This window comes from Scyliorhinus torazame, unplaced genomic scaffold (assembly GCF_047496885.1).
Source record: "Scyliorhinus torazame isolate Kashiwa2021f unplaced genomic scaffold, sScyTor2.1 scaffold_166, whole genome shotgun sequence".
NCBI lineage: Eukaryota > Metazoa > Chordata > Chondrichthyes > Carcharhiniformes > Scyliorhinidae > Scyliorhinus > Scyliorhinus torazame.
Window position 1 is genome coordinate 289,560 of NW_027307893.1, and position 12,021 is coordinate 301,580.

The window sequence follows — 12,021 nt, forward strand, 5'->3', positions numbered from 1 at the left end:
CAATGTCATGACACACATCATGATAGACACACCAACAGACAAATCAGAACACACAACACCACAACCAATGACAGAAAGATATAAAAGCACAGCCACGACCCCCGGTGGTCAGTATTAGCTGCAGAGGAGGACCAGGACAGACCTACTACACGACACACTCAGGGAGACAGCACGTGCAGAGTATCCAGAACGAACTGTATTATAAGAGTTAAAATAAAATAGAGTTGTACCACATACAACTGTGTTGGCTCATCTGTGCACCAGAGCACCCAACACCACATGGTACAGGAGTGGATCGATACCTGCCGGCATACCTCAGTGTACACAGACAACCAGCAGTGCCCAGGCAAAATGATAGAGCTCCCGGTTCCGCAGCCGCTCCAGTGCTACGGCGATCTCCGCGAAAACTGGCGACGATTCCGGCAAGTGTTCGAATTGTTCCTGGTGGCAGCTGAACTCCAAGACCTGGATGATAATGAAAAAATTGAATTTCTCCTCACCATCGCCGGTGCAAGGGCAAGAGAAATATTCACAAGGTTCAGGTTCTTCAGGAGGCAGCAAAGGTACGATTACCAGGCAGTCCTGGACAAATTCTCCAAGTACTATGAAGAAAACGCAATCCAATCGGCAAGTAAAGGTAAGAAAAGCTGCAGTACTCACCTCGTGGCTGGGATCCCGGAGCCCGAATTCCCAGAGGCCGAAATCCCGGGCCTGAGAGAGGGCTGGGTCGAGGTCGGCGGCCATCTTGCTAAAGGTATCACGCTAGCACAGTTGCGCGAGCAGTGCGCAGAACCGGAAGTTTCGTTTGTGCATGCGCGAGATGCTGCGCATGCGCAGTCAAGAAAACGGCCATCGGTAAAGGAACAGCGATCTGAGCATGCGCAGTCGCTTCCTACGTGCTACATACCGAGCGTCAGGATGTCAGAGGCCCCAGACCGCACCAATTTAAAGGGGAAACGTCCCAAATCAAAAAAACAAAAATCTGTTAAAGCTGTAAAACAACCTTCCCTCACCTGGAATGACAGCACATTGCCGCAAATTGACCCAGGAGATGAATTTGACCTCCGAAGAACCCTCCGACAAGCAGTTACCTACGCACAAGCCGATGATTCCGACCTCGAATACTTCGATGACGATCTTTACAGTGTTTCCGGACCTCGCGAGCCCAATGATAGCTCCGTGGTCCTATACTACTATGACTCGGACGAACCTTTTGTGTTGCACATTGGCGGCCCCCACATTGAATCCGACGCAGATGCGGATTCATTTTTCGGATTTGAGGATCTTCAATCCAGCAGATATGACGTCCCAACTTATCAGTACCGGATGATGCTGCAGCCTGACATTAACAGACAGGGAGCGGTGCAAGCACACGGAGAGCGCCCTGCTGCCACACAGAGCGTGGTCCACGTCCCGCTCAACGTTCCCGACTCTATGAAAGAAGACATGCAAGACTCCAGAGCGCAGTCCTCGCATGAACCAGAAGTGACTCCAGTGTCACAAGCCTCCACAGCAAGCTCGTGGACAGACTCCACAATTGCAGAAATGCAAGACTCCAGAGCGCAGTCCTTGCACGAACAAGAAGTGACTCCAGTGTCACAAGCCTCCACAGCAAGCTCGTGGACAGACTCCACTATTGCAGAAACGCAAGGCTCCAGAGCGCAGTCCTTGCACGAACAAGAAGTGAGTCCAGTGTCACAAGCCTCCACAGAGAGCTCGTGGACAGCCTCCACGATAGAAGCAACGCAAGACTCCAGAGCGCAGTCCTTGCATGAACAAGAAGTGACTCCAGAGTCACAAGCCTCCACAGAGAGCTCGTGGACAGCCTCCACGATAGATGCAACGCAAGACTCCAATGTGCAGTCCTTGCAGGAACAAGACCATGAGGGTCTAGCAACCTCTCCTGACCAACCAGCGGCAGACGATGCAAGTCTGCCATGCTCACGTGAACAGCAAGAAGGCTATAACAGCCTACCATGCTCCACTACACAGCAGCATGACCATGACGGTCTCTCATGCTACAATGAAGGGCACAGCGCTGAAGACTGTTCAAGCCCAACTGAAGACAAGCCAAAGGAATCGCCTCGTCCAAGCCCGAAGAAAAAAGGTTTATGCGCTGACCTTCTGGATCATTATAGCTGAACAGAGATTAATAATGCTGCACGGCCACAGAAGGATGCTGAGGATTTGCTAAAGAAATTAATTGAATGTTTAACTTGCAAGGAGCAGGCTGAGAATTGCCAGTGTTTTAGTACGGGTCGAAAAAATGGACAAGACATTGATCCTCAGGTAATGGAAATAACACAACCTGAATCATATCTACAGCAGGGACAAATGTCTCCCTTCAACACAACACCGCAAAGTCCCAACTTCGGAGACCAGCAGTTAGTCAGTAATGACTCTTCAAACCTTGAGGGGAACATTAATTGCATTGAACCTATACACACTCCACTGATAAATGAGCAGAACATTGGAGCAAGAATCCTGAGGACACCGACATCGAGTAGCCAGATAACGAATTTAAAACCCGCAGCAGTTTCAAGTGAACCAAGTGTGCTTTCCACTAATGGTGAAGGTGCAGATAAGGTCGACCCGATTATCCATTGTACCACACTAACCCCAGTGATTAAGCAGTTATGTATGGGGAGTATAATGTGGGCAATTGAGAACAGTAAAAGAGAGACTGTGACCATGCCAGTCCCAGCAAAATCAGACCCAGAGACCATTAAGGCATGTACATTAGACAAAGATACATATGAGGTACCTGAGAAGAAAAGTGAAACGGAATGTTCTTTGGAAAATAGTACAATGTCGATAGAAACATTGGATCCTACATTCGAGACCATACATATGGGAGAATTTGAGGGTAATAAACAAGGTTCTGCAATGTCTGGGGGAAGATTTAAAATTCCAAAGAAGAAAAGCCCAAATGAAGGACAATGGCAAGACAATGACAGTCCACCGACATGGTGTGCACCACCAGATGAAAACTCTGACAATTTACCCAACCCTCGTGAACAGCAAGCTGCTAATGACGATCTATCCACGGGATGTGAGACGAGTGACGACAGCATCTCACTTCCCGTGCAAAAGGTGCAAGGTGACAGACCTCGCCTAGTGCGTACCGAGGCACTCGACGATCACGGTGGGACCACTGACGACTGCGGTGGCGGCGCACCGCTTCCACCCTGGATGGCTCGAGCCTCTCCACTGGTCGGTGCATTCCTGCATGTTCCGACTCCAGAAGTGCAGCTTCAGGGAATCTCGGCTGCCTCCAGTGAACCTGTTGGGACTCCGGACGGGGGGCATCGACGGAAGGCAGACCGGACTCCAGATGGGAAGCAGCCAAGCGCCGACTCTGATTCGCGCACGCCAGACCTTGCTCCGGACGGGCGGTGTCGCGGCCTCGGTGATGGCACGCTCAGGGTGACGGCGGATGCCACGGCGACAGGGAATGGATCGCGTGGCAGTCCCACTGGGTCGGCAGTGGCAACCAGCACCGGCGGTCCAAGATGGACACACCAATTCGCACCATCGCCAGACGTTGATGCGAGCAACAATTCTCTCTCCAAGGCGACATGCTTCGACGTTTCTCTGCGGAGTCGCCCTTCCGGCACAGCATGTGGCCGGAACCAGCGTGCACGGTCTCGGCCAACTTCCACATCTGGCACAGTCATCGCCTTGCATGATATTAGTGATGGTGCTACTTCGATGGCAACGACCCATCGGCTACAAGATGCAGTCCACCACAAACATAAAAAGAAAAAAGACTCCACCTTGTTCCTGGCATGCAGGGCGGATGGATTGGTGCGTAGGCGCAATCAGCGAGCTTTGCGCCGCCTTCCACGATCGCAACTGAACCGTACGCACACGCCGGATCCTCCACTGGTTCCCAAGGATGACTTCGTGGAGATGCCACAGATCATGCCCCTTCCATCGCCACCAGAACCAAACCACAGTCAAGGCAACACTAACAAAGATGTTGAATGTTATATTTGCACGAATGAAAAACCAAGCACTGCACGAAGTACAACAAATGGTAAAGTAGAGACTTCGGCAGCAGCATCACCTCCAACAGTCCAAGGTGAACCAGTGTGACCCCAAATCTCCACAGCTGAACCGGCTTGAGGACCAGCCCATTCTTGAGGCGGTCACCCATTAGACTGGACTTATAACGCTGTTCATACGTTCAAAAAGTCAAACACTTCTGTATTATAACCTGTTGTTGTTTATTGTTCCAGATATCGTCTGACCGGACCACTGTTCAAGTTTTTTTTCTCTCGCATCCAAATTTTGTTATGGTACAACCTTGTTAGTGTGACGCACCCGACATCGCCCCATGTAAATAGTTACGTCATATACACACGCTGTACACAACACACACACACACTCTTAGATGCACTCACGACACAATTATATTTATAACCACGTAGGCACATATCTTTGTAAAAAGGGGGGATGTCATGATATTCAAACACACACATCATGATAGACACACCAACAGACAAATCAGAGTACACAACACCACAACCAATCACAGAAAGATATAAAAGCACAGACACAACACCTGGTGGTCAGTATTAGCTGCAGAGGAGGACCAGGACAGACCTACTACACGACACACTCAGGGAGACAGCACGTGCAGAGTATCCAGAACGAACTGTATTATAAGAGTTAAAATAAAATAGAGTTGTACCACATACAACTGTGTTGGCTCATCTGTGCACCAGAGCACCCAACACCACACTGAGGACCAGGGCAGCACGGTGGGTCAGTGGTTAGCACTGCTGCCTCATGGTGCTGTGTACCAGGGCAGCACGGTGGGACAGTGGTTAGCACTGCGGCCTCGTGGTGCTCAGGACCTGGGCAGCACGGTGGGACAGTGGTTAGCACTGCTGCCTCACGGTGCTGAGGACCCGGGCAGCACGGTGGGACAGTGGTTAGCACTGCTGCCTCATTGTGCTGAGGACCCGGGCAGCACGGTGGGTCAGTGTTTAGCACTGCTGCCTCATGGTGCTGAGGACCAGGGCAGCACTGTGGGACAGTGGTTAGCACTGCTACCTGACGAGGTTCGATCCCGACTCTGGGTCACTGCCCGAGTGGCGTTTCCACATTATTCCCGTGTTTGCTTAGGATTCGCCCCCACAGCCCCAAGATGTGCAGGGTAGGTGGACTGGCCACATCCTTTTATTAAACAGTAGGAAATATATACAATGCCAAACGGTATAAAGACTAATTTTGTGTTGGAGGAACAGGATACCCTCCCCTCAGTACCAACGTACGGGGAGGGGCGTAGGATACTCTGATTGTTAAAACAGTTCACAACACATTTTTGCAAAAAGAAAATGGCACAAGCAGTAAACTTTGCGCGGGAGAGACCAGACAGCCTCGCCTCTGTACCAACAGAATCAGGAAAGGGTGATGTTGGGAGAGAGGGGAAAGGAGGGTGGTGGGGAAGGAGGGAGGCAGGGTGGAGGGGGGGGGGTGCAAAAGGATACTGCCTAAAACATCTGCGGAGGCAGAACAATGGTCCCTTAATTGGAAAAAATGAATTGGGTACTCTAAGTTTATTTTTCAATATAATAATTAACAGATCACTGCACCTCCCAGTCTTCTTATGAGGGGGAACATTTTCTTCCTATCTGCCCTGTCCAACCTCCCTTATGAGTGTGAACACTTCTATTGTAAGTGTATTTCATGTTGATTCTCCTAGTTTCATTTTATATGAAATTTTCTTTTATCAAAGAACAAAGAAATGTACAGCACAGGAACAGGCCCTTCGGCCCTCCAAGCCCGTGCCGACCATACTGCCCGACTAAACTACAATCTTCTACACTTCCTGGGTCCGTATCCTTCTATTCCCATCCTATTCATGTATTTGTCAAGATGCCCCTTAAATGTCACTATCGTCCCTGCTTCCACCACCTCCTCCGGTAGCGAGTTCCAGGCACCCACGACCCTCTGCGTAAAAAACTTGCCTCGTACATCTACTCTAAACATAGAGAACGCGGGACACACAGAGAGCGAGGGACACACAGAGAGCGAGGGACAAACAGATCGAGGGACACACAGAGAGCGAGGGACACACAGAGCGAGGGACACACACAGGGCAAGGGACACACAGAGACCGAGGGACACAGAGAGCAAGGGACACACAGAGAGCAAGGGACACACACAGAGAGCGAGGGACACACAGAGAGCGAGGGACACACAGAGAGCTGGGACAAACAGAGAACGAGGGTCACACAGAGAGCGAGGGACACACAGAGAGCGAGGTACACACAGAGAGTGAGGGACACACACAGAGAGCAAGGGACACACAGAGAGCGAGGGACACACAGAGAGTTGGGACACACAGAAAGCGTGGGACACACAGAGAGCGAGGCGCACACAGTGAGGGAGGAACACACAGAGAGCTGGGACACACAGAGAGCGAGGGACACACAGAGAGTGAGGGACTCACAGAGAGCGAGAGACACACAGAGAGCGAGGGACACACAGAGAGCGAGTGACACACAGAGAACGAGGGACACACAGAGCGAGGGGCACACTGAGAGCGAGGGACACAGAGAGAGAGGGACACACAAAGAGCGAGGAACACACACAGAGAGCGAGGGACACACAGAGAGCGAGAGGCGCACAGAGAGCGAGGGACACGCAGAGAGCGAGGGACACACAGAGAGCGAGGGAGACACAGAGAGCGAGGGACACGGAGAGCGAGGGACACACCCAGAGAGCGACGGACACACAGAGAGCTAGGAACACACACAGAGAGCGAGGAACACACACAGAGCGAGGGACACACACCGAGAGCGAGGAACACACACAGAGAGCTAGGAACACACACAGAGAGCGAGGAACACACACAGAGCGAGGGACACACACCGAGAGCGAGGGACACACAGAGAGCGAGGGACGCACACAGAGAGCGAGGGACACACAGAGAGCGAGGGACACACAGAGAGCGAGGGACACACAGAGAGCGAGGGAAAGACAGAGCGAGGGACACACACAGAGCGAGGGACACACACAGAGAGCGAGTGACACACACAGAGCAAGGGACACACACAGAGAGCGAGGGACACACAGAGAGCGAGGGACACACACAGAGAGCGAGGGACACACATAGAGCGAGGGACACACAGAGAGCGAGGGAAACACACAGAACGAGGGACACACACAGTGAACGAGGGACACACACAGAGAACTAGGGACACACAGAGAGCGAGGGACACACACAGAGTGAGGGACACACAGAGAGAACTAGGGACACACACAGAGAACGAGGGACACACACAGAGAACGAGGGACACATACAGAGAACGAGGGACACACAGAGAACGAGGGACACACAGAGAGCGAGGGATGCACAGAGAGCGAGTGACACAGAGTGCTTGGGACACACAGAAAGCGAGGGACACACAGAGAACGAGGGACACACAGAGAGCGAGGGACACACAGAGAGCGAGGGACACACAGAGATCGAGGGACACACAGAGAGCGAGGGACACACAGAGAAGGACACACAGAGAGCGAGGGATGCACAGAGAGCGAGGGACACACAGAGAGCGAGGGACGCACAGAGAGCGAGGGACACACAGAGAGCGAGGGACACACAGAGAGCGAGGGACACACAGAGAGCGAGGGACACAGAGAGCCAGGGAAACACAGAGAGCGAGGGATACACAGAGAGCGAGGGATGCACAGAGAGCGAGGGACACACAGAGAGCGAGGGATGCACAGAGAGCGAGGGACACACAGAGAGCGAGGGACGCACAGAGAGCGAGGGACACACAGAGAGCGAGGGATGCACAGAGAGCGAGGGAACACAGAGAGCGAGGGACGCACAGAGAGCAAGGGGCACACAGAGAGCGAGGGGCACACATAGAGAGCGAGGAACACACAGAGAGCGAGGGTCACACAGAGAGCGAGGGACACACAGTGAGCGGGGTGCACAGAGACCAAGGGAGACACACAGGGAGCGAGTGACACACAGAGAGCGAGGAATACACAGAGAGCAAGGGACACACACAGAGAGCGTGGGACACAGAGAGAGCGAGGGGCGCACATAGAGCGAGGGACACACAGAGAGCGATGGACACACAGAGAGCGAGGGACGCACAGAGAGCGAGGGAGACACAGAGAGCGTGGTAGACAGAGAGCGAGGTGTGCACAGAGAGCGAGGGACACACACAGAGAGCGACGGACACACAGAGAGCGAGGGACACACACAGAGAGCGAGGGACACACACAGAGAGCGAGGAACTCAAACAGAGAGCGAGGGACACACACAGAGAGCGAGGGACACACAGAGAACGATTGACACACACAGAGAGCGAGGGACACACACAGAGAGTGAGGGACAGACAGAGAGCGAGGGACACACAGAGAGCGAGGAACACACAGCAAGCGAAGGACACACAGAGTGCGAGGGACACACAGAGAGCGAGGGCAACACAGAGAGCGAGGGACACGCAGAGAGCGAGGGACACACATAGAGAGCGAGGAACACACACAGAGCGAGGGACACACACACAGAGAGCGAGGGACACACACAGAGCAAGGGACACACACAGAGAGTGAGGGACACACAGAGAGCGAGGGACACACAGAGACCGAGTGACATAGAGAGCGACGGACACACAGAGAGCGAGGGACACACACAGAGAGCGAGGGACGCACAGAGATCATGGGACACACAAGGAGCGAGGAACACACACAGAGAGTGAAGGACACACAGAGAGCGAGGGACACAGAGAGTGAGGGTGCACAGAGAGCGAGGGACACGCACAGAGCGAGGGACACACAGAGAGCGAGGGACGCACCGAGAGCGAGGAACGCACAGAACGAGGGACACACAGAGAGCGAGGAACTCAAACAGAGAGCGAGGGACACACACAGAGAGCGAGGGACACACAGAGAACGATTGACACACACAGAGAGCGAGGGACACACACAGAGAGTGAGGGACAGACAGAGAGCGAGGGACACACAGAGAGCGAGGAACACACAGCAAGCGAGGGACACACAGAGTGCGAGGGACACACAGAGAGCGAGGGCAACACAGAGAGCGAGGGACACGCAGAGAGCGAGGGACACACATAGAGAGCGAGGAACACACACAGAGCGAGGGACACACACACAGAGAGCGAGGGACACACACAGAGCAAGGGACACACACAGAGAGTGAGGGACACACAGAGAGCGAGGGACACACAGAGACCGAGTGACATAGAGAGCGACGGACACACAGAGAGCGAGGGACACACACAGAGAGCGAGGGACGCACAGAGATCATGGGACACACAAGGAGCGAGGAACACACACAGAGAGTGAAGGACACACAGAGAGCGAGGGACACAGAGAGTGAGGGTGCACAGAGAGCGAGGGACACGCACAGAGCGAGGGACACACAGAGAGCGAGGGACGCACCGAGAGCGAGGAACGCACAGAACGAGGGACACACAGAGAGCGAGGGACGCAGAGAGCGAGTGGCGCACAGAGAGCGAGGGACACACAGAGAGCGAGGGACCCACAGAGCGCGAGGGACAAACAGAGTGCGAGGGACAAACAGAGAGCGAGGGACACACAGAGAGCGAGGGACACACAGAGAGCGAAGGACACACAGAGAGCAAGGGACACACAAGGAGCGAGGAACACACACAGAGAGTGAAAGACACACAGAGAGCGAGGGACACAGAGAGTGAGGGTGCACAGAGAGCGAGGGACACGCACAGAGCGAGGGACACACAGAGAGCGAGGGACGCACCGAGAGCGAGGAACGCACAGAACGAGGGACACACAGAGAGTGAGGGACGCAGAGAGCGAGTGGCGCACAGAGAGCGAGGGACACACAGAGAGCGAGGGACCCACAGAGAGCGAGGGACAAACAGAGTGCGAGGGACAAACAGAGAGCGAGGGACACACAGAGAGCGAGGGACACACAGAGAGCGAAGGACACACAGAGAGCAAGGGACACACAAGGAGCGAGGAACACACACAGAGAGTGAAAGACACACAGAGAGCGAGGGACACAGAGAGTGAAGGTGCACAGAGAGCGAGGGACACGCACAGAGCGAGGGACACACAGAGAGCGAGGGACGCACAGAGAGCGAGGGACCCACAGAGAGCGAGGGACAAACAGAGTGCGAGGGACAAACAGAGAGCGAGGGACACACAGAGAGCGAGGGACACACAGAGAGCGAGGGACACACAGAGAGCAAGGGACACACAAGGAGCGAGGAACACACACAGAGAGTGAAGGACACACAGAGAGCGAGGGACACAGAGAGTGAAGGTGCACAGAGAGCGAGGGACACGCACAGAGCGAGGGACACACAGAGAGCGAGGGACGCACAGAGAGCGAGGGACGCACAGAACGAGGGTCACACAGAGAGCGAGGGATGCAGAGAGAGCGAGTGGCGCACAGAGAGCGAGGGATGCACAGAGAGCGAGGGACGCACAGAGAACGAGGGACAAACAGAGTGCGAGGGACAAACAGAGAGCGAGGGACGCACAGAGAGCGAGGCACACACAGAGAGCGAGGGACACACAGAGAGCGAGGGACACACAGAGAGCGAGGGACGCACATAGAGCGACGGACACACAGAGATCGAGGGATACATAGAGAGCGAGGGACACACAGAGAGCGAGGGACACACCGAGAGCGAGGGACACACAAAGAGCGAGGGACACACAGAGAGCGAGGGACACACACAGAACGAGGGACACACACAGAGAACGAGGGACACACACAGAGAGCGAGGGACACACACAGAACGAGGGACACACACAGAGAGCGAGGGACACACAGAGAGCGAGGAACACACAGCAAGCGAGGGACACACAGAGAGCGAGGGACACACAGAGAGCGAGGGACACACAGAGAGCGAGGGACACACACAGAGAGCGGGGGACAAACAGAGAGCGAGGGACACACAGAGAGCGAGGGACGCACAGAGAGCGAGGGACACACAGAGAGCGAAGGACACAGAGAGCGAGGGGTGCACAGAGAGCGAGACACACACACACAGAGCGAGGGACACACAGAGTGCGAGGAACACACAGAGAGCGAGGGACTCACAGAGAGCAAGGGACACACAGAGAGCGAGGGACACACAGAGAGCGAGGGACGTACAGAGAGCGAGGGACACACAGAGAGCGAGGGATGCACAGAGAGCGAGGGACACTCAGAGAGCGAATTACACAGAGAGCGAGGGGTGCACAGAGAGCGAGGAACACACACAGAGAGCGAGGGACACACAGAGAGTGAGGGACACACAGAGAGTGAGGTACACACAGAGAGCGAAGAACACACAGAGAGCGAGGGACACACAGAGAGCGAAAACACACAGAGAGCGAGGGACACACAGAGAGCGAGGGACACACAGAGAGCGAGGGACACACACAGAGAGCGAGGGACACACAGAGGACGAGGGACACACAGAGAGCGAGGGACTCACACAGAGAGCGAGGGACACACAGAGAGCAAGGAACACACACAGAGAGCGAGGGACTCACAGAGAGCGAGGGACACACAGAGAGCGAGGAACGCACAGAGCGAGGGGCACACACAGAGAGCGAGGGGCGCACAGAGAGCGAGGGACGCACAGAGTGCGAGGGACGCACAGAGAGACCGAGGGACACACAGAGCGAGGGACACACAGAGAGCGATGGACACACAGAGCGAGGGGCACACAGAGAGCGAGGGGCGCACAGAGAGCGAGGGACAGACAGAGCGAGGGACACTGAGAGCAAGGGACGCACAGAGAGCGAGGGACGCACAGAGAGCGAGGGACGCACAGAGCGAGGGACACACAGAGCGAGGGACACACAGAGAGCGAGGGACACACAAAGTGCGAGGGATACACAAAGAGCGAGGGACGCACAGAGAGCGAGGGACGCACAGAGAGCGAGGGACGCACAGAGCAAAGGACACACACAGAGAGCGAGGGGCACACAGAGAGCGAGGGGCACACAGAGAGCGAGGGACGCACAGAGCGAGGGACACACAGAGTGCGA